Source organism: Gopherus flavomarginatus, chromosome 13 (genome assembly GCF_025201925.1).
Source record: "Gopherus flavomarginatus isolate rGopFla2 chromosome 13, rGopFla2.mat.asm, whole genome shotgun sequence".
In the NCBI taxonomy this organism is placed as follows: domain Eukaryota; kingdom Metazoa; phylum Chordata; order Testudines; family Testudinidae; genus Gopherus; species Gopherus flavomarginatus.
The window spans coordinates 12,085,693-12,112,930 of record NC_066629.1 but is presented as its reverse complement, the minus strand read 5'-3'; the positions used below and the strand labels follow the sequence as shown (position 1 = coordinate 12,112,930).

Here is a 27,238-nt window from a genome sequence, read left to right as displayed (position 1 = left end):
TAAAACTCTGCCAAGTCCTGAAGTGAAGCTTTACTAGATGTGTTTTAACCAGAGAATGAACTTTTTATTATTGGAAGGGAAGGGAAATCTATGCAGCCTTGAGGATATTGGACAGTAGGAAAGGGCGTAGACACATACTGGGGCTTTATAAAAAGAAAGAATTCAGTGACATTGCTGGCTCAAAACGCAAACTTCACCAACGTCTAGTCCTGCGAGAAGCAGAGATTTCAGATCAGTATGAGAAGGGTTTAATGCTCCAGCCCTGACCGCATCCAGGAGGGAATTCCTGAACTCTTAGCAAGGGCATGTCAGCTACCCCACAAGAGGGCAGTACTCATGTCCATGACATTTGCTTTCCCATCCAGTCCTTTCAATCATTAGAAAGGTTGGTAAATGAAGCTTTAATATTGCAATAAATAACTAAATAAATAATCAAGCCCTACATTAATGCGACGTTAAGATTGCAGAGTTAAAGTCCCCCAAAGCCAGGAAATTTGAGTTTGCATGTGCAATTTTAACTCCTCCTCCAGGGTTGATGCCTGTCGGATCAGTCTATACTGCAAACAGAGGTGTGACTGCAGAAGGTGTAGACAGACCCGCGGCAGCTTAAATAATGCCAGCAGTGAAGCCGCAGTGACACAGGCTGTACGAGTCTGCCCCGAACCCTGGGTATGTACTTGAGTGGCTAGTCCACACTGTCACAGCTTCACTGCTATTGTTGTTCAAAGCTAGCGTGGGCATGTCTACATTTGCTGCAGTCACCCCTCGGACATACAGAGTGTGGGTGGGCAGAAGCAGTTAGATCAACTCTATTCATCTGGATTTCTGTGCATCACCTTGCAATATATTTTTGACATGTTGGGCTGGATTCTCATTACACCATGGCCTTTTATCTTTAGAGTATTAAGGCATCAGATATTTTAAATTACGTTACCTTTTCTAGTAGGATCTGTATTGATTTTATCCTAAAGCATGACCCAGAAATCTCTCTTTCTGAGGCTAGAGATAGATCAGTGAATACTAAATGCTTTATAACCCAGAGAGTTCACTGTGGCATTAGCTAACATTTTTGGAATAAGCACTGCATATCATCACGTAGCTATTTAGTGAGCTAGTTCGTATTTCTCATGGGATAGAACATCAAGTTGTCCCAAGATAGCCAGCATAGAGACTCAGAGGCGTTTTTTCAATAAGCATTGTAAAACTGCTCCTTCCTAATCACGTGAGAATGTCATGGGCAAAACTCGCACGTAGCCTGCTTGAAATGGAAAAATATATATATATTCACAACTCAGTCTAAACAGGCTGGTGGGCAGTCACCAGCTGGGAGAAATGAACAACGCACTCACCCACAGCACAATCCCAGTCCCTTCCCTCGGGAGTCTCTTATTGATTTACAGACAAAGGATGCCAGACAAAATCAAACCACTGGGACTGAATTGCCAGAGACCATTCCAACTTGCTAACCAGCTGGGTGTGGTAAAGAACACTCTTGCTAGGCAGCTGCTGCCATAGTCATTTCCCCTCCACCTTCATATTTGAGTTGGGTGGGAATTTTCCATCAAAATGTGTCCTCAGTGAAATATGTGGTTTCCATAAGTCAAGGCTTTCTGCCTGAAAAAGTTGATTTTGCTGAAAATTTTGATGTTCCGTCAGGAAAATCAAAACAAAAAGTATTTCATGCTGGGTCAGGTGATCCTGAATTGAAACAGTGGGGTTCGTTCAATCAAATCAAAACGTTTAGTTTCAGCACAGCGTTAATCTGTGCTCACCTGAGCTACTGCAGTGCCATCTCCCATGATGCCTCATGGTTGCCTTTCTGGTTGAGCTGCAGTGATGCATCATGGGAGTCTTGTGCCCAGAATACATCATGGGAGATGTAGTCTGGTTGGAGAGCCTGGCCATGGGTGAGAATGCGGGAAATGAAGCACCCCAACTACAATCCCGCAAGATGCCCTGGTGGCTCAGGCAGACAGCTTAATGGTGAACTGAGCCAAAGACAAAAACAAAACATTTGAACACTCTCAAATCAAAACTTGTCAGAATTTTTTGTTCCATGAAAGATTGTGATATTTCACCTTTTCTTCCCAATCTGGGACAGAAACAAATATTGAAGTTTCCTCTGGGATGGAAATTCCAAATTTTGATCTGCTCTATCGTCCCCCTTCGATCACCAGTGTCACAGACAAGGTCTACATTAGCCCCACTGGAGCTTTGAGAGGGCCTTTCTACCTGAACACAGGACTACAGATTTGTCCCATACGCTGCAAAAACAGCATTTGTCCTACATAGAAACATTTTCAGTGAATCACGTTAAGAAAGCACGACACACAGGCATTCAGAGATTTCTTGTTTAACTGCAAACTTTTCTCCTTTCAAATGCACCCTTCTGATGTTTGGATTTCACAGCGTTTCACTTTTTAGTGCTTGTCTGAATGACTGTCGTGCATTATTTACTGTTGCACTGAGAAGTAACAGTCCACAACCGATACTACATAAAGCATGCCCTCGAGTGCAGACTCAGGGACCACCAGCCCAGCTAGCACAGCATTCGTATAGCCCAGGCCCTGGGAGTATGGGCAGCCACAGGGCTGGGGCTGTTAGGCCTTGGAGCAATACAAGGTGAAAATGTAGCTCTGGGGCATGGATGAAGGAAGAATGAGGGTGCTGCAGCTGGCTGGGGCGAGGCAGTCTCATATGCGCCCCTAACCCACCACACTCAGCACTGTGTGTGGGTCTGTAACTGGGACTTACAGCACACGCTCAGTACAGTCAGACACTAATTCCTGCCACAGAGCCAGCAGTTTCTCTGCTTGGGGGGGCCAGAACTAGTCAGTGCATTCACCATATCCCAGACTGCCCTTCCTCTGCAGCTCAGCCCCTTGCTCCAAGGTACCTGTTATCCCACTTTGGCTTGGACAGCATCGTGCTTTCCAATTTATTCCAGTTGCTCCCTGTCCTGGCCAAAGTACAGGGCTGCTACTGGCTTAGTTAAAAATTTGGCCTCTGACCACTAAGCTGCAGGCCTGAGTCTGCCTGTGCATCAGTTCCCTGGCTCAGCCTGGGTGGGGGACCTCAGCACTGGGCATGGAGCTGCAGCAGAGGCAGCAGCCCTCTGCTCAGCTTGTCCCTTTAAGGTATGTCTACACTGCAATTAGACACCCCCTGCTGACTCAGGCTTGCGGAGCTGTTTCATTGCAATGTAGAGTGCTGGGCTCAGTCTGGCACCTAGGCTCTAGGACCCTGCAAGGTGGGAGGGCCCTGGAACTCAGGTGGCAGCCCGAGGTGGGAAATCTACCCTGCAATGAAACAGCCCTGCAAGCCTGAGTCAGCTGTAGACAAACCCTTAATGCTGCACATGTGTGGACATGACCGCATGGCACCAAGAGCTAGTGCTTCGCTCTGAAACGAAGACTCTCACCTTACCTAATAGTTTAGGTGACTCAAAGTGATTAACTAAAATCCACATGGGGGTGGGCTGTGGAAATGCATTCGGAGTGAGCTCAATTTCAATCATCCAGTTTGCAATATAAAGTCAACGGCGATTTCACACACTAGGTGATGGGACAGTCATTTTTTTTGCTAACACACACTCAAGGGAGGGATAGCTGAGTGGTTTGAGCATTGGCCTGCTAAACCCAGGGTTGTAAATTCAATCCTAAGAAAAGTCAGGGTAATAGACTCAGAAACCAAATTGCATTTTGGCATCCACCAGCGCTAGTGACCCTGCAGAATAAACAACAGGAATTGCCCGAGCGCACGTCCACCCAGTGGTCCGTCTAGTCCAGTATCCTGTCTCCAGCCGTGGCCAGCCCCAGCTGCTTCAGAGGAACGTGTCAAACTTCTGGAAAGGACGGTTATACAGTAAGTGACCTACAGGGGAAGCGTCTTTCTATCTCAGCCAGCAGTTAGTCATTGGCTCGTGCTGTGAATCAGGAGGGCTGAGAGTTCCGATTTCTGTGGATTTTTATTACGTCCAGCCTTTCGGCTCACATTCTGCAAATTTGACACCATCAGCTCAGGATTGAACAAAGACTGTGAATGGCTTGCCAATTACAGAACCAGTTTCTCCTCTCTTGGTTTTCACACCTCAACTGCTAAAACAGGGCCTCATCCTCCCTGATTGAACTGACCTCGTTATCTCTAGCTTGCTTGCTAGCACACATATATATACCTGCCCCTGGATATTTCCATTACATGCATCTGAGGAAGTGGGTATTCACCCACGAAAGCTCATGCTCCAAAACGTCTGTTAGTCTATAAGGTGCCACAGGATTCTTTGCTGCTTTTACAGATCCAGACTAACACGGTTACCCTCTGATAATAGCTACAGTGCTGCGGCAGATACGGTGACACAGGCACAGCAACTCCAGCTGAAGGAAGCTGGACCAGGATCCTATTACAAACCTGTCCCCATAGCACCAGAGCCACTCACAGGGAAGCTCCATGTGGTCAGATTTCAGCTGCCTGTACGTGGCATTTGCACTTTTTGAACGGATCCGTATCACCGCATTAGCGCTCAATGGGTACTACATACCAGGGTAATTGAGCCAACACTCATCGCTTTCCGACACGTTCGCTGTGTCTCGGATGAGGGGAAGGTGAAAGAACAAGCACTCTTCTAGTGTTGCCTCCCTGTCTTGCAGCTTGTTGTCCTGCATGCTGAGAAGTCACTTTCCCATCCTAGCTTCATGCCCTGGGATGATGGCACTTGGCTCCGGGAGCTCGCTGCCTGCTCTTGGCCAGTCCAACTAGAAGGGCTGGGAACAGAGGAGCTGCTGCTGCTCCCGTGCTGTTTGTTTGGCTGCTGCTTCATAACTCACCTGCTTTGCATGGGAAATTTTTGCTACCTGCATTTCTCTGTTATAGTTTTGTCAGAGAACATTTCTAGGTCTGATTTAAAAGGAGCCTAAATCTGGGGAGGAGGCCATGTCCCTTTAAGGGTAGTTGAGTTTAGCCACACCTGCTGTGCTGGATTAACTGACCCCTCCCCTCATCCTGTCCTGATCAGCTGGGTGATTTACTTAAAAGGGCTCAGAAACTCAGAGTGGAACCCGGGAGAGTGGCCAGGCTGCTGTCAAAGGCCCTGAGCTAGGCTCTGCAGGAGGCTGAGGGGACTCCAGGTAAGGAACCCGAGAGCCCGTGCTGTATCCCAGAGCCACCGCCTGAAAGATAACCCAGAAAGGACTGGAAAGAGCCCACGTGGGGAGAAAGTACTTGGTGTTTGTTTGGACTTGTTACAGTGAGAAGGGACTGAACTCAGAGCGACTGGAGCTGGAGAACTGAGCTGTGTCAATCTCCAGGACAGACAAAATCTGGGTGAGAGAAAACTGAGGCAGGGAGTGCCTGCAGTGCCACACTTGGCCAGCAGGGGGGGCACTGTATCATAGAATATCAGGGTTGGAAGGGACCTCAGGAGGTCATCTGGTCCAACCCCCTGCTCAAAGCAGGGCCAATCCCCAACTAAATCATCCCATCCAGGGCTTTGGCAAGCCGGGCCTTAAAAACCTCTAAGGAAGAAGATTCCACCACCTCCCTAGGTAACCCATTCCAGTGCTTCACCAATCTCCTAGTGAAAAAGTTTTTCCTAATATCCAACCTAGACCTCCCCCACTGCAACTTGAGACCATTACTCCTTGTTCTGTCATCTGCCACCACTGGGAACAGCTGAGCTCCATCCTCTTTGGAACCCCCTTTCAGGCAGTTGAAAGCAGCTATCAAATCCCCCCCCCCCCACTCTTCTCTTCTGCAGACTAAATAATCCCAGTTTCCTCAGCCTCTCCTCATAAGTCATGTGTCCCAGCCCCATGACAGGCACATTCAATATATTAGACCTCAAAAAACATATATTTACCTAATTTCATGGCAAATGCAAGTCAGGAAATACAAAAGGGAGGTTCTAGCAAGTCTGCAATAGGCCCATCTCGTATCGTCATGGGCCACATTTCACAACATTAACCTACACAATGACACTTGCAAGAGGAATACAAAATGCACACAGAACAGCTGAGGAGAAGTGGAAAGGCTGCATTTCCTGACTTTGTAATAGTAACCAGGGCCCAGGAGGAGTGTGCACGTCTCCATTTTAAAATTATAATTAAATGAAGAAAGAAGAGAGAACGCTAAGGACTCTTTCAGTCCGTATCAGCGCTCTCTCATTTTCTGCAGTGACACCTGGCTCTGCCTGCACAGGCTGGAGTCCACCAATGTTTCAGTATAGGAAAATCCCTAAACTGAAGTCTCTCTCTGCCATGTTACTCTAGTTAGGACACTCATTCACAGCTCCAGAGGTAAACTTAAAGTTGTATCAACCTTTCAGACAATTGTTTTATGACGATAGTCCCTGGAAGCCTGGTGCGACACACCGTACAGCCACATGGCGAAAGATGGCCCTGTGCCGCAGAACTGACTGTTTAAATGGACCAGACAAAGGGCGAAAGGAAGGATTATCATCCCCACTGCACACAGGAGGGACTGAGGCCAGAGAGATAAAGTGACTTATCCAAGTGCACATGGAGTTTGTGGCTAGGGCAGGAAATGAAACCACATCTCTTGACTTCTAGTCAGTGCCAGGGAGACCACCTTTCCCCACCAGCAGATAACGGCTTATCAAGAGTCCAGAACAGGCCAGTTCAGGGCTCAGCTCTATTTGCTCTTGAGAAGTGAACAGCTGCTTTGGAATTTAACATACAGCCGGCTCCCAGGGCAGATGACAAAGTACAGAATATGGAAAAGACAGCCATGATGGGACCAATGCCAACCAGTGCCTAAGCCACACCTCCACACAACTGCAGGATAAAAGCCCTGGAGTCTAACATGCAATCCCAGCTCAGTGCTCCCAGAGAAGGGGACAGTATGGCCAAGCCCCTGCCAGCATGCCCCAGGGAAGCCCTCTCCCAGCTACAGGTTTGGAGATCAGTTCATTCATTGATTCCAAGGCAGAAGGGACCATTGTGATCATCTTATCTGGCCTCCTATGTAACACAGGCCAGAGACCTGCCCCACAAGGATTCCTAGAGCAGAGCTTTGAGAAAAGCATCCAGTTTGATTTAAACATTGTCAGCAACAGAGAGTCTGTCCACTGTTTGTCCACAAGGACTTTTACCCACTTGCCCAGGGTTCACCACCTAACCCCAGCCACATCCCAAGGCACTGCTGGGGTTTGTCCATTTATTCTCCATGCCTATTAAGGGGATTCTGCCAGTCACTGCCTGTTTCATCACGGCACAAGGGAGAAGTTTGCTGTTCCCAAGACTGTCAGTAAATTGCCCATTTCAAATCTGATTTCTATCCTCAGACACTTGACTATTCCAAGTACCCTGTAAATGCTCACAGACGCCTCACTAACTCAATGGAAGTTTATGCCTACTAAAGCCGACCGACGTGCAACAGAATTCTGTTTGTGGGGTTTTCTTCTTTTGGAGTTCAAAGGCAGCTCTACTAAGGAAAGTGACTAAAAATGGCACGATGAGATTCCACAGCTGTGACTCAGTGATCTTGGTATCGAATCTGTCATGTTTACAAGCAAAGAGATTATTTTATGCCAACTCTCAGCCCTGCAAATGTCCCTGGATTAGGAGTTCTGCTGGTATCTCTCCTTCTCGTGTTTCATCCTGAGAAACAGAGGTTCTGCAATTCACATCAGGTCTACCACCGGTGGAATCTCTTCAGCGGATTTGCACAGGTGCCGCTAGGCCGTAGGGCTGGGCCAGTCATAAGTGTGTGCTGAAATAACCAAAGAGCTGTTATTTCAATGCAAATCTGCATGTGGACAGCTGCTTGAATCTCAGCAAAATCAAATTAGGGCACCTGCTGGAGTGTCTGCACCAAAATCAAGAGTGAATGAAAGCTGTGTTAGTGATTTCACTGCAAGTTTGGGTGTGGCTCAGCATTTATTAAATCCATGGTATGGCCATGCCTTGAATAGCACGTGCAGTTCTGGTCGCCGCATCTCAAAAAAAGACGCATTCAAATTGGAAAAGCTGCAGAGAAGGGCAACAAAGATGAAGGAGGGTATGAAACCGCTTCCATATGGGGAGAGATTAAAAAGTCCGAGACTGTCCATCTTAGAAAAGAGACGACTAAGGGGGATAGGATAGAGGTCTATAAAATCACAAATGATGTGGAGAAAGTGAAAGTCCTATTTAATCCTTCAGATAACACAGGAAGCAGGGGACACCCCATGAAATTCATAGGCAGCAGGTTTAAAACAAGGAAAAGGAAATACCTCTTCACACAACGTGCAGTCAACCTATGGAACTTGTTGCCAAGGAACGTTGTGAAGGTCAAAAGTATAAATTGGGTTCAACAGATAAGTTCATGGAGGATAGCCACTGACGGATCTATTAGCCAGGACAGTCAGGGATACAACCCCATGCTCTGGGTGTCCCTAAACCTCTGACTGCCAGGTGCTAGGAGTGGACAACAGGGGATGGATCACTCAATAATTGCCCTGTTCTGTTCATTTGCCGTGAAGCACCTGGCTCTGACCACTGTTGGAAGGCAGGATCCTGGGCTAGATGGACCATTGATCTAAGCCAGCGTGGCCGTTCTTATAGCGGCAGCCCCTGAGATGCTGAGTCACAGTTTATTAGACCCTGCAGTACTCTGCAGCTACACAGCTTGATGGAAGCTTGACCAGAGACTGCCCTCAGAGAGGCCATCGTACAGAGCAGGGGTCGGCAACCTTTCAGCAGTGCTGTGCCGAGTCTTCATTTATTCACTCTTATTTAGGGTTTTGTGTGCCAGTAAAACATTTTAACACTTTTTGAAGGTCTCTTTCTGTAAGTCTATAATATATAACTAAACTATTGTTGTATGTAAAGTAAATAAGGTTTTTAAAAATGTTTAAGAAGCTTCATTTAAAATTAAATTAAAATGTAGAGGCCCTGGACTGGTGGCCAGGACCAGGGCAATGAGAGTGCCACTGAAAATCATCTCGCGTGCCGCCTTCGGCCCGCGTGCCATAGGTTGCCCACCCTTGGTACAGAGTAACAGAATGGTCATAAGAAGAAAGAGCTCATGGGATTATCACAATCATCAGCTGGGCCCACAGTCCAAAAGCAGTGGGGTGGGACAAACAGATCTCCATCCTTACTGGGGGATAGGAGGGGAAGGTTACACCCAGAGCTTCTGAGGGCCAAAGAGAGCAGCCTCCCCTAAGTGGAAAGGGAAAAGCTCCTGTACTCTGAGTTCTCATTTCCAGGGTTCAGGGCTTTCACATTTTAATCATGGAGCATACTTCTCAGCTGTCTGTGACAGCTCTTCCCTAGTACCTCCAGACTGAGCATCCCCGACTGGCTGTCCTATGCTCTCAGAATGGTCTGGATGAACGTTTAGTCACACAGAAGTCAGCAGCTGACAAGATGGAATGTGCAACTTTAACTCTGGCCCCCGTACATACCCCACTGTATGGTCTTTAATTACACAATGCTCTCTTACACCTTAAAATGCCCAATTTGACCACGTCACGGTCACAACAACTTTAGATATGCACAAGTGCGGCATCTCACAGTATTAAAGCACTGCTGTATGTCACAAATAGAATTCCTGGCCCGCTGTGATCATCTAGTCTGACCCACTTAAGCAACATGCTACAGAGTCATTATAGGACAATAGAGTAATAGTGTGTAGTGTGATGTGTTGACCCATATAAGGGTTAATTATTAATCACAAACTCTAAATAGTGATATCACTGTTGAATATTCTTCACAGAACAATTAGCCCAAAGCCTGCAATTCTTACTTCAGCAAGATTTGCAACGACTTTGAAGGTGTTTTGCCTAGGAAGAGCTTGCAGGATTAGTCCATTATAAAGACACTGTCGATTACAGATTTTGCATTTGGGAAGTCACAAGTACATCATCTTAGAGAAAAGTTAGCTTTTATTTGACTTATGAAGGAAGATCCTGGTCTCTTTCAGATCAATCCTGGACACTCATGCTCAGAAAATTAGAGAAACAGTTTGAAGGAAGCACATTCCATGTTCGAGAAGGTTAATGGTTACTGTCACTAAGCGGCTGGGGATAGGACACCTGAGGAAGGAGTATGGGGGAGCTGTCCAGAGGCCTTCGCTCTGTGTTGTCCAAGATGATGAAAAGCAAGTTGTCCAAAGCTGTCCGCCTGTGACATAACATTGTTTTAGTCAGCAAGGGCTGGAGACAGACTGGGACAACCCAGTTTAAGCTTGCTGAAGTGTTTCAACTCGTTTAAGTTACAAGAACTGTGGTAAGGGATCTACAAGGCTCTGGGTATAGTCATGGGTTGGCATGGCAATGAGCTGAAAGTCTAGAAATGGGAGGGACTGTTAGAATAGAAATTACCAGATTGTGCTGTGATTGGCCGTGAACTAGGCACCATTGAACAGCAAGGCAGGGGATGGATGGATTGGAAGGAGTGAACTTTCCCATCCTGGCTGCCACCCTCATTGTCTCCTTGGACACTAGGAGTCACCATGACACCACAAGTGTTCATTGTCCTGATCCTGAGAGCTGTTCTGCCAAGGGGGCCAGAGGGAGGGACACAGGTGACATTACCACCTCCGCCAGCTGAATCTTGACCATCTGGTATGTAAGTCTTGGGTTCCTGCTGTTACCCTCCACCCCCCAAACATTTCTCCTCTTTCCTATCCCCTCCCTTTGCTTCTGTCTAGCCAGAGTCTGACTGGCTTGACACAACACCTCCTCCCTCCGCAGCACTGCTGTGAGCCTGAGACCAGAGAGGCAGTTAAAAGCAACACCTTAAAACAGCCTGACACTGGTACAGATTTGCCAGGTTTCAGAGTGGCTGAGCCAACCGTGGCCTGTGCTTCTCTGCAACAGTGAGGCTGCAGGGGAAGTCAGCACTGGAGACAGAAGCTGTCTTTTCTCTGGGCTGTTCTTCTCTCTCCCCATTTGCGTGTTTCTCTTGTTCTGTCTTAAAGAAAACGAGATTGGATTGAAACTACCAGAACTGCAACAGCACCAGATGCAGTGCAACTAACTGCTTCTCTTCCCCCAAAGGGCAGTTCGTACCAGCCCTAATACTGTCAAAGAGGGTTTCTTCCTACAAGAAACTCTCTACTGCCGAAGGGAAGGGAATAAGGGGTCCCGTTAAGTGATAACCCGACTTAATGCTTCACATTTCATAGACTCTAGGACTGGAAGGGACCTCGAGAGGTCATTGAGTCCAGTCCCCTGCCCTCATGGCAGGACCAAATACTGTCTAGACCATCTAACCTACTCTTAACCATCTCCAGAGATGGAGATTCCACAACCTCCCTAGGCAGTTTATTCCAGTGTTTAACCACCTTGACTGTTAGGAACTTTTTCCTGATGTCCAACCTAAATCTCCCTTGCTGCAGTTTAAGCCCGTTGCTTCTTGTTCTATCCTTAGAGGCTAAGGTGAACAAGTTTCCTCCCTCCTTCTTATGACACCCTTTTAGATACCTGAAAACTGCTATCATGTCAGCTCTCAGTCTTCTCTTTTCCAAACTAAACAAACTCAATTCTTTCAGCCTTCCTTCATAGGTCATGTTCTCAAGACCTTTAATCATTCTTGCTGCTCTTCTCTGGACCCTCTCCAATTTCTCCACATCTTTCTTGAAATGCGGTGCCCAGAACTGGACACAATACTCCAGCTGAGGCCTAACCAGCGCAGAGTAGAGCGGAAGAATGACTTCTCATGTCTTGCTCACAACACACCTGTTAATGCATCCCAGAATCACGTTTGCTTTTTTTGCAACAGCATCACACTGTTGACCCATATTTAGCTTGTGATCCGCTGTGACCCCTAGATCTCTTTCTGCCATACTCCTTCCTAGACAGTCTCTTCCCATTCTGTATGTGTGAAACTGATTGTTCCTTCTTAAGTGGAGCACTTTGCATTTATCTTTATTGAACTTCATCCGGTTTACCTCAGACCATTTCTCCAATTTGTCCAGATCATTTTGAATTATGACCCTGTCCTCCAAAGCAGTTGCAATCCCTCCCAGTTTGGTATCATCTGCAAACTTAATAAGCGTACTTTCTATGCCAACATCTAAGTCGTTGATGAAGATATTGAACAGAGCCGGTCCCAAAACAGACCCCTGCGGAACCCCACTTCTTATACCTTTCCAGCAGGATTGGGAACCATTAATAACTACTCGCTGAGTACGGTTATCCAGCCAGTTATGCACCCACCTTATAGTAGCCCCATCTAAGTTGTATTTCAGAGGCTCTAAATGCTTTTCCTTCTCTGCGTTTAATAAAAGGTTACGACGACTTTTCACGGTGGCTGTTCCAGTCAGTGCTGCCACTGATAATACAGTGTGAAACCCCAAATCACACAGAACTATGGAGCTTTGTAATAGCGAACAGCGGTTTTATTAACACCTTATCCCTTATCAGGCCCTGTGTCAATGCACCAAACAAAACTCTCAACAGAAACTAGTGAAACTTTAGAGGCAATACAGTACTGCCCAGAGATGTGTCTGTGTGGGGAGGTGGGGGGAAACAGAGGTTTAACTTCTTGTTTAGTGCACCCAGCACATTGGGGCTCAGATCCTTGCTGAGCACCACTGCATATATTTTATCACTACCCACAGCGCACATGTCTCCACCCGGCAGGAGAGGCCCAGGATGGAGTTCAAAGGGGACAGGTGTTTGTGAATAGATTGCCTCGCTCACAGCACAGGCCCTGGCTGACTTCCATGGTGATGGTGGAGTCATCACGTTCCAGCTGCCGACGATATGTACACTTAGCAATGGTCTCATGGCAGCCATGGGACAGCCCCAGATCCCAAGGCTGGAAGGGACCATTGCGATCAGAGACTGGCCTCTTGCAGAACACAGGCCAGACACCTGCCTCACAATAATTCCTTTTGAACGAGAACAGACATTTAAATAAAACAGCCAGTCCTGATCACAGCCATTGTTAAATCAGGATTGGATGTTATTCTAAAAGCTCTGCTCCAGTTTTAAAGGAACTATCTGGGGGCAGGCTCCTGGCCTGTGTTATCCAGGAGGCCAGGCTAGATGACCACATGGTCCCTTCTGGCCTTGGAACCTATGACTGTCCCGTGGCTGCCATGCGACGCTGGCCCAGCCTGGTTACAGCCGAGGAGCGGGGTTAGTTTTCACAAGGAATTCAAATTCAAAATCAAGTTGTGATTTGGCCAGGTCTGCACTTGCGTGTTCCCTTCGCAGGAACTTTTGCGCTGCCGTGGCACAACTACCCCAGTGAGGGAGATTTTCGCTCATGTGCCCAAGTATTCCCAGAACTGATTACGCAACTGTGAAATTCCTGGTTCACACTCTGTGCCATTAGCAATACCAACCAGCCAGTCAGGGAGCAACAGGGACCCCAGGTGAGGCACTGACCAACAGTGTGAATGATCTGGGCAATTATAACAATCCCATCCATCTGCAAAGCATGAACTATTCACTCACGCAGTCTAACGTGCTGTGTTTACTGGGGCTGCTCAGTGCATGAGCACAATAAACCCCGCAGGTGCCAGTAGCGCACCACTAACTCGGACACGAGCACTGCGGGTGCTCCAGCAGCTAGGCCTTGTAGGGACTAGCCCTGGTGGCCCCAGTAACCACTCAGACGCACGGCAAAGGGAAAAGATCTCCCTGTGGTTGGCAGGAAAGAGGAAGGCAGCAGATACACTGGGTACAGAGGTATAGACAGTCACAGTTCAAAGTGAACCATGATGGTTCCTGTTCGGGCCCTGGGGCAGTCCCATCGAGTCAGGGCTCTTCAGGCCCAGTGCCAGGGGTGCCTGTTCTAGCCCAGTCTCTATTCAAGCAAATTTTGCAGATTCCCAGGCCAGGCTCAGTTACTGTCTCTCATTGGAGCCCCTCTGCATTGGCTCCCAGCCCAGCTGCTGCTGCTCCCCCATAAGACCCACTCAGACCTGCACCCAGCTGCGATGTCCACATATGGCTCTGTGCATAGTTCCTGACCTTCCACTCTGCCCAAGGCTTCTCTCCAGTGCCTGGCTCACCATGCGGCCGCAACGTCCCCACAGAGCCTGACTAGCCGCTCCCTGATTCAGGGCCTTTCCCCTGCCTGGACAGGATGAAGGGGCTGTGCTGTGGGAGAGAGGGGCACTGATGGGAGTTGTAGTTCCCCGCTTAGCAGATCCATCACAGCACCTTCATGGCTCTTAGAGCGACCTAAGCATGGGAGCCGTTCACACCACAAGTAATAGCCATGCAAGTCATCTTCCAATTGGTTAGTCAGCTAACGTGACACAAAGCTCTGAGGTGTGCAGGTGAGAGGCGTTGGCTAATGCATTCCAACTAACACCTCCGAAAAGCCTAGTAGCCTCGAACACTGGCTGAGTTGAGACTTCAATTCAACCAGCTAGGCCTTGTTCAAGTCCACATGAATGCTTTGGAAGGCATCAGCCAGCACCCTCCAGCCACACCCCTTTGAACCTGAGTCAAGCCAATTTCAACTAGCACTGCATCATTGCCCTCGCTTCATGTGACAGAAGCACACGTCTCCCTGTCCATAGCATGCAACGCCTGCCATCACTCCAATATTCCATAAGCATAAACCCCCTGAGAGCAGCCTAACCGCCCAACACATCCTCTCTGCCATGCAAAGTTCACAGCCCACCTGGCCCTCTGCTCAGCTGCTATACAGCTGGCTGGGTGAGATTTCAGCATCCAGCGGCACTGAGTTGCCGCTCTCCCTCTTTATCGTGATGTCGTAGTGTCAGGGCGTCCTCAGCCCAGAGTCACTGTGCTCCAATCAACATGCAGCAGCGTCACCCCTGCCCTCGTGAGTGTGCACCAGCTTCTCTAGGCTGCCTCCCTCTGTAGACTGGTGTGGGCACCTCGCTCATCCAAACTCAAGCTTCTGTAGGTGCCTTAATGCCCTCAGGGCACTTACACACGTCTGGAACCTTCCCGGAGAACCGGGACCGCTAATCCGCCTTCAATCCTCGAACAATGTGATAAGCACTGCCGCCACCTTCAGAACTTGGCCAGTGCAGCTGAAAAGGTCTGCGACCTGCATCAAGTACAGGATGCAACTGACAAGGTCTCTCTTCTCGCCAGCCAAGCTGGGAAGTGCAATGCTACCGTTACCCAGCAATGGACTACAACCAGCCCTCCCGTCCTGCTCTGCCTCAGCCCCACTGAGACATCACAGGTCACAATGCGCTCATTGCGGGCCTCATCTGTGCTTTGTGTTTAACTCGTGCCGCCTTTCACCGCCCCTCGCCCGCACCTAATGGCATGTGCCATTACGACGGTCACCGCTTCGAGGCAGAGAGCGTGTCTCTCTATAAGGCTGCCTTGAAGAGCCAGGAAATCTGAAAGTGTTTGCTGATAACTGTGCAGTCTGAACTGGAGAGTTTTCTACTGTGCATGCCCAGACAACATGTTTAGAACTTGGCTGCTTCCAGTCCAGTTTCCTGGAGCCTTAGAAAACATGCTCTACTCTGCAGAGACTAGTTACATTCAGTCATCTGATTTACCCTCCTGTCACAGGGTGCTCTACTCACTGCTGGGGCACCTCCTTCTGGCCAGGTCTGGGGATTAGCTCCGCCAGGCCGACACCCCTTCCTGCAGCTGCTCTCTGTCACTCTGAGTCTTGCTGTCTCAGGACTCAACTGCTCCCGCTTCATGGCTTGGCCCTCCGGCCTGGTCCCTGTAGTCCTTTCCTTCTGGGGTGTCAAAGTCTTTCAGGATCCACTGTCCTGAGCAGTTTTTCCTTGCCCTGCCCCTTAATGCAGTGAGCCTCAAACTTTTTCACTGGTGACCCCTGTCGCACAGCAAGACTCTCAGTGTGACTCCCGCCCCCAATAAATTAAACACATTTTTTAATACATTTAGCACCATTATAAATGCTGGAGGCAACGCAGGGTTTGGGGTGGAGATTGACAGTTCATGACCCCCTATGTAAAAACCTCGCAGGTGGGGGACCTTTTCCAGCCCAGGGACTCTACAACAAGCAGTCACGGTCTGCACAGTACTGACCCTTACTGCTGTATCCCTGGGCTACCTCCCACCTTGTCTTCGCTCACCCTGAGTGTCCCTGCAGCCTCTCTCTCTGCAGCCCCCTTCTGCTCTTTGCTACTGGGCTTTCGACAGGCCCCTCCTGTCCCTCTGCAGCTGAGCCTCAACTTTAATTAGTCCTCATTGTTCCCTGGCTCCTCCTCCAGGTGCAGCTTAGACGGTTATTTCGCCCACCTGGACTCCTTAACCCCTTACACCTTGTGTGGGGCGGACACCCATCACACCAAAACACAGGGTCACAATCAATGGACATTTCAGTACCTATTGAAAATAACAAACAAGCGTTCGAGGAAGAGGCTGTACCATCCGATTCTCAAACCTCTCCCCCAGTCTCTACAAAACACCTGCCTTGTGGTTGCAGCACAAGTCCTGTCAGGACAGCCCTTAGTGAGACAAGATGGAAGGAAAACTCACTGATACTGCTAGGCTGTGAGATCACTGGGGCACGGAGCATCTTTTCATTCTGTTATTATAGAATATCAGGGCTGGAAGGGACCTCAAAAGGTCATCTAGTCCAACCCCCTGCTCAAAGCAAGACCACTCTGCAGATCCCTAAATGGCCCCCTCAAGGCTTGAACTCATAATCCTGGGCTTAGCAGGCCAATGCTCAAACCACTAAGTTATCCCTATAGTGCCTGTGCCTGGCTCTCCAGGGCATTACCACAATAGAAGGCAATAAAGAATTGTTGAGCACTTGGAGATCTGCTTACAAAAAGTGCTATAGAACAGTGGTCCCCAGCGCGGTGCCCACGGGCACCATGGCACCCGCCGGGGCATCTATGTGCACCCGCGTACTGGCTGGCGGACAAGCATCGGCCAAAATGCCGCCAAAAAACGGCGTCATCAAGAGGCGTCATCGCCAAAATGCCGCTGATTTTCGGCGGCGATGCGTCTTGACGTTGCCGCTTCTCAGTGGCATTTCGGCGGATGCTTGTCCGCCGGCCGTGGTCCTCAGTGGCTCGTAGTCCAGTGCCCACCACCTGGACAAGGTTGGGGACCACTGCTATAGAAGAGCTAGGTATTAGAATTGTTAAATAATAAATGTGATGAATGTGGTCACTTGGCAACATCCAGTTCTATATTTTTAACATGTTTGTTCAGAGTCTGGAAGGGTACGGAGGAGAGTGCATAATAATGAAGTCCACACACAACGCTCCCCTGGGAGGTGCTGGGTGCCAGTGAGGGACGGAAAGACCACCAAGGGACCTAGACATGTTAGAAACTTGGGGAGGCACCAGAGAAATTCCAGATGGAGTCAGTCGAGCTAACACATGGGAGATGAAAATCAACTAAAACAGATATTCAGGAGAAGGGAGAAGTTAATAGCAAAACTGGAGGAGGCTTCGGGGCAGCAGCAGGCAGCAAGGTGGTATGAGCTAGGAATGTAAAACAACAGGGAAAAGGATCAGCTAGCTCAGTGGTTTGAACACTGGCCTGCTAAACCCAGGGTTGTGAGTTCAGTCCTTGAGGGAGCCATTTAGGGAACTGGGGCAAAAATCTGTCTGGGGATTAGTCCTGCTTTGAGCAGGGGGTTGGACTAGATGACCTCCTGAGGTCCCTTCCAACCCTAATCTTCTCCGATTCTATGATCACACACCAGAGCAAACAGGGGAGTCTCTCTGGGGACACCACTCTGAGATGGCCACATTCAGTGCAGAACCCTGGGATCCTTAGTAGCAGGAAAGCTTGGGCAAGTTGGATGGAGTTCAGCAAAAGGAGTAAGGGGTGTGATGGGATTTAAGTTGAATCCCAGCGCCTGGGCTGAGCAGACAGATGGGGGAGGGAGGGTGACTGCAAACAGTGGCTGGTGAACAGCGAGGGAAGGGCTGGACGATGCTCAGCAGCTGGCTTGCAACAGCAGTGTGCCCTTTGGATCACTGATCAGCTGACAGCGGAACTCATCCTGGGACAGAAGCAGGACTCTGCCCCTGCTGGGGATTCCAGAGGAAGGCAGGACACACCCGATCTCCTCCCGTTCAAGGCTCTTGATCAAAAAAGCATGGTGGCTTAAAACAACAAAATCAGTGTTTACTTTAAAGCAGTGCCACAATGCTGCACGCAAGAACAAAGTACAGTTAAGCAAGCACACAGCGTCCAGGACTGCCACCCACTCCATCCTCCGGCACCTGCCTGTCGTCCTTCTAATAAGAGACGGATTCTTCCTTCTTCCCTCAGAGCCTCCACTTTTGTTTTGGATCTTTTCATTAAGACCTTGGGATGAAATTGCTTCACATTAACACAGGGCCAATCTATACTATGCCATAGCACGACAACGGGGTGTCCATTACAGAGTACACCAAAACGTGGCACTCGAACTGGCACAAACTGAAAGGTACCCAGGACTGCGTTAATGCCACCTCTTTCAGCTTCACGCAAACCAGGGCTCTTTTAGTCTGCACCACGCGGGGCGATAAGATTGCAACACGCTGACACGTTCTACAATCCACACCTCCATAGTCCATACTGCAGTCAGTGTAACTAGCTGCATTCTTATAGATGGTGAGCCAGGAGCAAGCATGCCCCGTCAGGGTGAATCACACCCCACAGCCAGTGGAAATCACAGAGAGTATTTCCAGAGAGACTTTAGCCCTGTGTAGCAATCACCACTGTGCCTCTGCTGGTAACTTGCGATGCTGGGCTATTTCAGTAACGTCACATCTGACCCGAGAGTTTCGTGTAGCAGCTGCCTGACGTTCCTTGGTAAATTGCCCTCTTGATTCCCACGTCAAGAGTGGGCTACCCACAGCTCACCTCCAGACTCCTGATAGTAATCCCCTATGCCCCAGGGGGAGAGGAATTGTGTGTGATATAACAAGGTATCCAGGGACGAAATGAAATAGAAGACAACGTAGGGTAGGTACCGGGGAAGCTCTGGGAAACCCAGCAGGGAATTGATGACCCTTCACTGCTCGACATTAAACAACAGCCAAACTCTGGAGACCAAAGCTCAGAGACCAGTCCTACACTGGGCAGGACACTGGAGTGTGTCCCATTGCTCTTCCTGGAGGACTCCGGTGGGTAGGGCTGGGGAAAGGCAGCCTCCCACCCTCAAAGAGCCAGAATTACCTGCTTGTTTCTCAGCAAGGTTGGGGATGCTGAAGTACTAGTGACATGATGGCAAAAGCCTGCGTACAGCGATTGCTCCAAGGCCTCTGACCCACAGCATCACATCACTGCCCTGGATTGATCACCCCCTCCCCAGGTGGGAAGGAGGGGACTCGCTAGATGGGGGAGCCCAGGAAAGAGTTTGAGGCATCTGAGAAAAGCTGAGCCCTGGCCCTGCAACCATGGAGCTTTGGCGTTGCTGGTGCATTGGCACAGGACACGACAATAGGTGGCGAGACCCAGACCCAGGTCCCCAGGCAGCTGGGCTGGCCTGCAGGAACAGGCTATTAGCTGGTGAAGGTTGAGCTAAGATGCAGGCCTGATTTGCGACATGATGTACATGGAGTACCCCCTGGCTTGCCCAGAGCACTTCCCGACCAGAGCTTTGCCCTGTCCAATATGATTTCCGCTCCCAGGGTCTGATCCAACTGCTCACACGCTGAGCTTTGGGGCGGGGGCACAGCACATCCCGGGGGCTGTAAATCACCCAGCTGAACTCGCCTGGTTGAGGGAGAACGAAAACTCAGCCCTGCCACAATTCCAGGGGAGAGGGCAGGAACTGCTGAGCCACCGGCGCCCCTTCCGGCTCAGAGGGATCTAGGACGGACGCAGGAAGGCAGCCAGTGCAAAACATTATCAAACCCATTGGAAACCTGCTCCACCCTGCTGCTGTAAACAACCACAGTCAGAGGCAGAATTAGTGGGCAAATATGAGCAGCCTCAGCTACCGCCAGCACAGCTAATTCTCTCACCACCTGCATGGTCTTTGGGCTGATGTGCTCAAGAGCAGCACGGCTTTATCCAGATGTATGAGCTCTAAGCACCTGGCCAGATAAGGGAATTTCCTGCCTCAGCCCCATCTTCCAGATGGGAAAACACTTTCTCTTTAAACAACAGTTGCCCCCCGAATTTCTGATCTTACATGGAGGGGCCCAAATGCACCTGCCCCTCAGCCCCATTGTCCCCTCCCCTCTGACCCCAGCATTTCTCATTACATTGGTAGTGGGAAGCAGGTACACAGGATTAATGATTTCTTTGGAGGAGGCAGCTGCCAAGCAGGTCACATGCCGTTCCCCAGCTGTGTTGTGCCTTTCTGAGCACTGGGATTTTAGCAGAGGTTCTGTTGTTAAGGATATTAGAGTCTCTAAAAACTCATTTCAGCATCCAGAATAAATCCAGGCAGGATTGCAGAGCTAGCCAGCCGGGCACCTCAACCACAGCTACTGTGGGCACCTTGCTGGGCTCCATAGGAACATTGGGGAAACAGCTCTCCCTGAAAGCAGGAACAGGTGCTGCCCGGACACTGCCCCTCTCCTGACACAGTAAGATGACTTTAGCCTCGCATTAGCCTCAGTTGACCACCCTGATCTCACTTTGTTTTTCCTTGCGACCATATGGACACTTTATCCTTCACAAGAGGAAGCAGACTGCAAGTCCCCAAACTGCCTCTGTGTTAAAGGGGCCAGATCAGCTGCTGAAGATTGTTCTCGCTCTCTATTTCAAAGAGGGATAGCCCTAAAATGTGAGCTACTTGTCAAGAGAGTCTCCCTTGCCTTTCAGTGGTGCCATGTCTCACAACAGCCAAGGGTTTCCCCAAGCCCCAGCTCCTGGAGTCAGGGGATGATGAAAGACTCTTGGTTTTTGTTTTTAACAAAGTGTAAGTTTTTAGCCATCCTGGTTTCACAGAAAAGCCAGGAACAATACCCAGTGTGGGATTTAGCAGCTCCAGAACCAGAAGGTTGCAATCCCCTCCTGCCGTTCGCACCTGTGCATGGCGGGTTCCCAACGCTATCCGGGCTGAACACTGGTGTTCAGGAGTAGCTTTGCATGCTGGAGATAGCCGCACAATGGGCACAGGAGGATTTTTTCCTTCTCCATGGACTCCTAGGGGCCAACCCTGCTCCAAGCGAAGGCAATAGGAGTTTTGCCGAAGACTTCAGAAAGAGCAGGCCTAGTTCCAAGATCTATCTGCTCAAACAGCAATGCAAAAAACACCTGCTATCCTGAGAGAGCCCAGGCCCTGGGTCCCCTCCCAACAGTCACAGCCTTCTCTGCTCCCATAGCTCATGTGCCCCAACTCTCCTGAGTTCCCTCCACTCCCCCAGCCTGCCTCTCCTCCCCATCTCACCCTCCTTATCTTTCTGGTGGGCTTCCCACTACGCTTGAGTGAAAGAGGAACTTGGGGAGCAGAGCAGTTCCCAGGACGGCAGCCCCACTCTGCTGAGCCCAGCTCCCCCTAGCCTCACTGAGAGTACAGGGCGTTCCACGGATGTAGGTTAAGAAATGCTTTGCAGCCCCACCAATTCCACAGGGAGTCCCCAGCCCTTCATCTAGGTCTGTGGTGGTGCCCTCTTCGGCCAGAGGGCAGACCCTCTGGCCGAAGAGCCAGGAGGGAAATCCTAGAGACTCGCTCTACTGGCTACAGCATCACGTTTGCAGGCCGGCGCAGGGCAGGAAGCAGCGACAAACAAAGAACTCCCATGCTGCCGCTCACGCTTCACCACCAGGGTTTGCACATCTAACAAAAACCAACCGAAGTCTTGAGAAATAATAATAGGAGATATACCTATCTCCTAGAACTGGAAGGGACTTTGAAAGGTCATCAAGTCCAGCCCCCTGCCTTCACTAGCAGGACCAAGTGCTGATTTTTGCCCCAGATCCCCCTCAAGGATTGAACTCACAACCGTGGGTTTTTAGCAGGCTCAAACCACTGAGCTATCACGCCCCCCTCAGAGCTCCAGCCACCTGACACAGCCACATCTGCGAAGAATCCCTCACCTCCACGCCTGCTTCTGATATGCTGGAAAAACCTTTATTAAATCCAGGCCGAGAGAGACTTGAATGGAACGTTAGCCACTCAAAAGCCAGGAAATGCAGTATTAAACATTCCAATTGTTGGCCCCTTTGTGAAACAGGCAGCTAATTGAAGTTCAAGGCCCTGAATGTTCCCATTGGTGGGAGAAACCAATAGAGTGTGGTATTTTCTCTTATGCAAGCTTGTTTATTTACAAGGAACGTACAAAGTCCTGTGTCTCCAAATAAAGAAGTAACAAGAGGACCCATTTCTTAGCTCCAGCCCCAAGACTCTTGAGCTGACACCAGAGCCAAGAGCTCTCTGGCTTGTTCTGCCCTGTGTTCCCAGGCTCCTGCTCGGCTTTCTTGCCTCTCCCTCTCTGTGGGCTTGTCTACATCAGAAAGTTGCAGCGCTGGTGAGGGGGTTACAGCGCTGCAACTTAGGAGGTGTACACATCTGCAGGGCACCACCAGCGCTGCAACTCCCTGTTTGCAGCGCTGGCCGTACTCCCGTTTTGTCTCGGGTGTAGAGGATCCAGCGCTGGTGATCCAGCGCTGGTAATCAAGTATAGACACTTACCAGCGCTTTTCTTGACCTCCGTGGAATAAGCAGGTATCCCAGCATACCTGAGGAAGCCTCTGGTAATCAAGCTGGTCTCCTTCCCTGAGGTTTGCTGGGTGGTTCCGGGAACGCGAGAGCAAACCGGGGAAGGAGACCAGCTTCGCCGCGGTTTGCTCTCGCGTTCCCCTAACAAGCAGGTCTCCTTCCCTGCGGTTTGCAGGGTGGTTCCGGGAAACGCGAGAGCAAACCGCGGCGAAGCTGGTCTCCTTCCCCGGTTTGCTCTCGCGTTCCCCGAACCCCCGAGCAAGCAGGTCTCCTTCCCCGCGGTTTGCTGGGTGGTTCGGGAACGCGAGAGCAAACCGGGAAAGGAGACCAGCTTCGCCGCGGTTTGCTCTCGCGTTCCCCGAACCACCCTGCAAACCGCAGGGAAGGAGACCTGCTTGCTCGGGGGTTCGGGGAACGCGAGAGCAAACCGCGGCGAAGCTGGTCTCCTTTCCCGGTTTGCTCTCTCGTTCCCCGAACCCCCGAACAAGCAGGTCTCCTTCCCCGCGGTTTGCTGGGTGGTTCCGGGAACGCGAGAGCAAACCGCGGCGAAGCTGGTCTCCTTTCTCGGTTTGCTCTCGCGTTCCCCGAACCCCGAGCAAGCAGGTCTCCTTCCCCGCGGTTTGCTGGGTGGTTCGGGAACGCGAGAGCAAACCGGGAAAGGAGACCAGCTTCGCCGCGGTTTGCTCTCGCGTTCCCCGAACAAGCAGGTCTTCTTCCCTGCGGTTTGCAGGGTGGTTCCGGAACGCGAGAGCAAACCGGGAAAGGAGACCAGCTTCGCCGCGGTTTGCTCTCGCGTTCCCCGAACCACCCTGCAAACTGCAGGGAAGGAGACCTGCTTGCTCGGGGTTCGGAGAACGAGAGAGCAAACCGGGAAAGGAGACCAGCTTCACCGCGGTTTGCTCTCGCGTTCCCCGAACCCCCCTTGAAGCCGCCCAACAGCGCTGTAGTGTGGCCACATCTAACACCACTTGCAGCGCTGGTTGCTGTAAGTGTGGCCACTCTGCAGCGCTGGCCCTATACAGCTGTACTAATACAGCTGTAACAACCAGCGCTGCAAAATTTTAGATGTAGACATGGCCTGTGTTTGCAGAATCATAGAATATCACGGTTGGAAGGAACCTCAGGAGGTCATCTAGTCCCACCCCCTGCTCAAAGCAGGACCAATCCCCAGACAGATTTTTACCCCAGTTCCCTAAGTGGCCCCCTCAAGGATTGAACTCACACCATGGGTTTAGCAGGCCAGTGCTCAAACCACTGAGCTACCCCTCCCAGTTCTCTTTTGTCTAGTCTCCTTGGAGCACAATACCCAGCCCAACTCTCCGCCCACCCGGTGCTAGTTTCTGGGCAGGCTTTGAAGGTTTGTTTTAGGTGTGGCCCCTTAGCAATGGTCTCGTTCACACACTATAACAAAGTTTCATCCAGCTCTTACCAGTATTCAGCCTTAATTCCACCCCTTGTGAGCATGCGCACACAGTACAGCTCACATGCTAGTTCTCATACAATTTTGCACTACGGCTGTAGTGTGCCCAGCTCCAGAGTATTGTATCACAGTAGTGGGTAGAAGCCCCGACAGAACACAGCGCCACACTGTGCTAGGGGCTGTACAAACAACAGTGAGATGATGTCTGCTCCAAAGACTTTACAGTCTAAATGAGCTTAGTGATATACAAAGTCTCAAGTAACACAGGCCTAGCACTGTACTGACGAGGTATTGGTAGAAATAGACCCAGTCACTAACTAGGAGGCACATCTGGCTATTTAAATAGGATGAAGCATTATTAAATCTCTCAGGACAGGAGGAATAGCCCTGGATACTAGCTGTACTATTCCACCTCCTTCGTTCTGGAGATTCCCACTCCCTTCTAGCCAACCTCTCCTTTCTGTGAAATACCTCCCCGGGGCAACCTCTCTCCTGCCATCAGCCCTGCCCCTCCCAATCCCCAGACAGGTCCCCTACAGGCAGCATCACTAGTCCCAAGGGTTCAGACATTGAGTAAACTCCTCAAAATCACAAGGCTTCAGAAATAACCCTTGAGCGCTGCTTGTCTCTGTGTTGAAGCCTTTAGGGTCATTCACACTTCAAACTTTTCTCTGCAACCATGATATTCCTATTTGATTAAGGAAAGCCAAGAGTCTCTCCTAATCCCCTGACTGCAGAAGCTGGGGCTCCAAGGAAAAGGCCAGATGTGGCGAGGCTCCTAATGAAATGGGGAGAGCTGCTGGTGCTGTGGCTGCTGCTGCCCTGCTGATTTGGCTGTGTCTGCAATGACCCCTGTTGCTGATACTGTGAAACTGAAACTCTGACCCCTTCCCAGCAGTGACAGTGCTAGGAAGAGGACTTTAAACCAGCAGATGGGCTGTGAGGCTTCAGAGGGGGCCTGGAAAGATGGGCGTACTCCATCCATGGGCAGGGGGTTAGGCTAGATAAGCCTTGTGGTTCTCTTTCTGCAGAGGACCGCGTTATTTTCTCCCAGGATGGGGGACAATAATTGACTCTCCCCTTCCCTGTGGCTGACCATAGCTGTAAGTGCTGGGCTGGAAGGGGAGTAGCAGAGCTGACTGTCCAGGCTTGGACTCTGCCAGCACAGCCCCTAGCTGCACTATCTGCTGAGGGCTGGGGGCCCGGTGAGAACCCAGGGTGGATTCACATCCGGCCTCAGGAGTTGCATGTCCCAGACGAGTCACTGACCTTGCTCACATCCCAGCCCATCTGCTGGTTTAAAGTCCTCTTCCTGTCACTGCTGGGAAGGGGTCAGAGTTTCAGTTTCACAGTGTCAGCAACAGGGGTCATTGCAGACACAGCCAAATTAGCAGGGCAGCAGCAGCCACAGCACCAGCAGCTCTCCCCATTTCATCAGAAGCCTCGCCGCATCTGGCCTTTTCCTTGGAGCCCCAGCTTCTGGAGTCAGGGGATTAGGAGAGACTCTTGGTTTTCCTTAATCAAACAGGAATATCATGGTTGCAGAGAAAATTTTAAAGTGTGAACGACCCTAAAGGCTTCAACACAGAGACAAGCAGAGCTCAAGGGTTATTTCTGAAGCCTTGTGATTTTGAGGAGCTTACTCAATGTCTGAACCCTGGGGGCTAGTGATGCTGCCTGTAGGGGACCTCCAGCAGCTCTTTGCCGGGGATATTTGTGTGATGGGTTAGCTCACAGAACCCCTCTTGGGAGCTGCCAACTGATGTGCCAAGACTACTTCTGCCCCTGCTTTCCCTGCACTCTTTTTGGGACCCCAGCACCCTGTCTTGCTGAGCCAGACACCCCCCTCCGCTCCAACACAGACACAGGGTCTGAATCACTTGCCCCAAAGCTGCAGACTGGACTGAAAGCAGCTCACAGAAATGTTCTTGTTTTTAACACTCAGATGCCCAACACGCAATAGGTCTAAAACCCAAAAAAATCCGTTTTACCCTGTATAAAGCTTACACAAGGTAAACTCAAATTGTTCGCCTTTTATAACACCGATAGAGAGATATGCACAGCTGTTCCCCTGGCCCCCAGGTATTACTATATACTCTGGGTTAATTAATAAGTAAAAAGTGATTTCATTAAATACAGAAAGTAGGATTTATGTGGTTCCAAGTAGTAACAGACAGAACGAAGTGAATTACCAACCAAAATAAAACAAAACACGCAAGTCTATGTCTAATACAGTAAGAAACTGAATACAGATAGATCCTCCCCAGTTCCAGAATGCTCCCTTTTACAGACTAATCTCCTTTTAGTCTGGGCCAGTAATCACTCACACCCCTTGCAGTTACTGTCCTTTGTTCCAGTTTCTTTCAGGTATCCTTGTGGGTGGGGAGGCTCTCTCTTTAGCCAGCTGAAGACAAAATGGAGGGGTCTCCCAGGGGCTTAAATAGACTCTCCTGTGGATAGAGACCCCCTTCTCATTCCTATGCAAAGTCCAGCTACAAAATGGAGCTTTGGAGTCACCTGGGCAAGTCACATGTCCATGCTGACTGAGTTCCTTACCAGCCAGGCCACATTCCTGGGACAGCCCAGGTGTGGACTGGTGTCTCCAAGTTCACTGTTGGCTTAGGTGTTTCTTGATGGGACACTTACTGAAATAGTCTTTTCTGAGGAAGCTGGCCAACTGCCTCCCTACAGCCTTCTTAGAATCAAAAAAGTATGCAGCCAATAGTCATAACTTCGAATACAAAAACGATACACGCATACAAATAGGATGAACAGATTCAGTAGATCATGACCTTTACAGAGATATGTTACATGGCATATGCAGCATAAAACACATTCTAGTTACACACACACACAAGCATATTTCCATAAAGCCTTATGGGTGGCACCATCACACCCTCCTTCGGAACTTACTGCCAGAAACTTGGACACTGTCCATGATGGAGGCAGTACATGTAAAACCCCTGTTTGTCTTTGGTCATACTTCCATTCAGTACCTTTAAATCACATGGTATCATTCATAAGTGTTCTAGCAAGTCGTGGGGTTCCTGGTCCCTGGGTGCCTGTAAACAGGTTGGGGTGTAGTACTGCTAACAGAATGCACACAGTAATAACTGTTAAAAAAATCGGTGTCTTGGCATTTAGCCATCAATGCCATGAGGCGGTTGTGATGAACTGGGAATATTCTTAATGTTTTCTCCGAATATTGTGTTGGTGCCTCAGTGTACCCTATGCAGTTCTTAAGTACCTAGGTGGTGGAATAAGGGTGTGTGATTGCTACAGAGCAAAGGGCCAGTGCACCTAAATGCCTGACACTGTC

The 27,238-nt window shown here is 49.9% G+C and overlaps 1 protein-coding gene and 1 long non-coding RNA gene across 3 annotated transcripts in view; both read right to left on the bottom strand.

Annotated features, from left to right (window-relative positions):
• Positions 1-27,238, bottom strand: part of LOC127033702 (uncharacterized) — a 332,515-nt gene that overhangs the window by 51,252 nt on the left and 254,025 nt on the right. The gene's annotated exons all lie outside the window — the stretch shown is intronic.
• The window catches only part of ESAM (endothelial cell adhesion molecule), an 89,336-nt gene that overhangs the window by 49,481 nt on the left and 12,617 nt on the right, over positions 1-27,238 (bottom strand). Inside the window, exon 1 of one of the 2 annotated variants that reach the window (XM_050921680.1) lies at positions 19,061-19,711. The exons of the other annotated variant lie outside the window; for it this stretch is intronic. The gene's annotated coding sequence lies outside the window, so the exon portion shown is untranslated. Of the gene's footprint in view, positions 1-19,060; positions 19,712-27,238 lie in introns of those variants that run through there. 2 annotated transcript variants of the gene reach the window in all.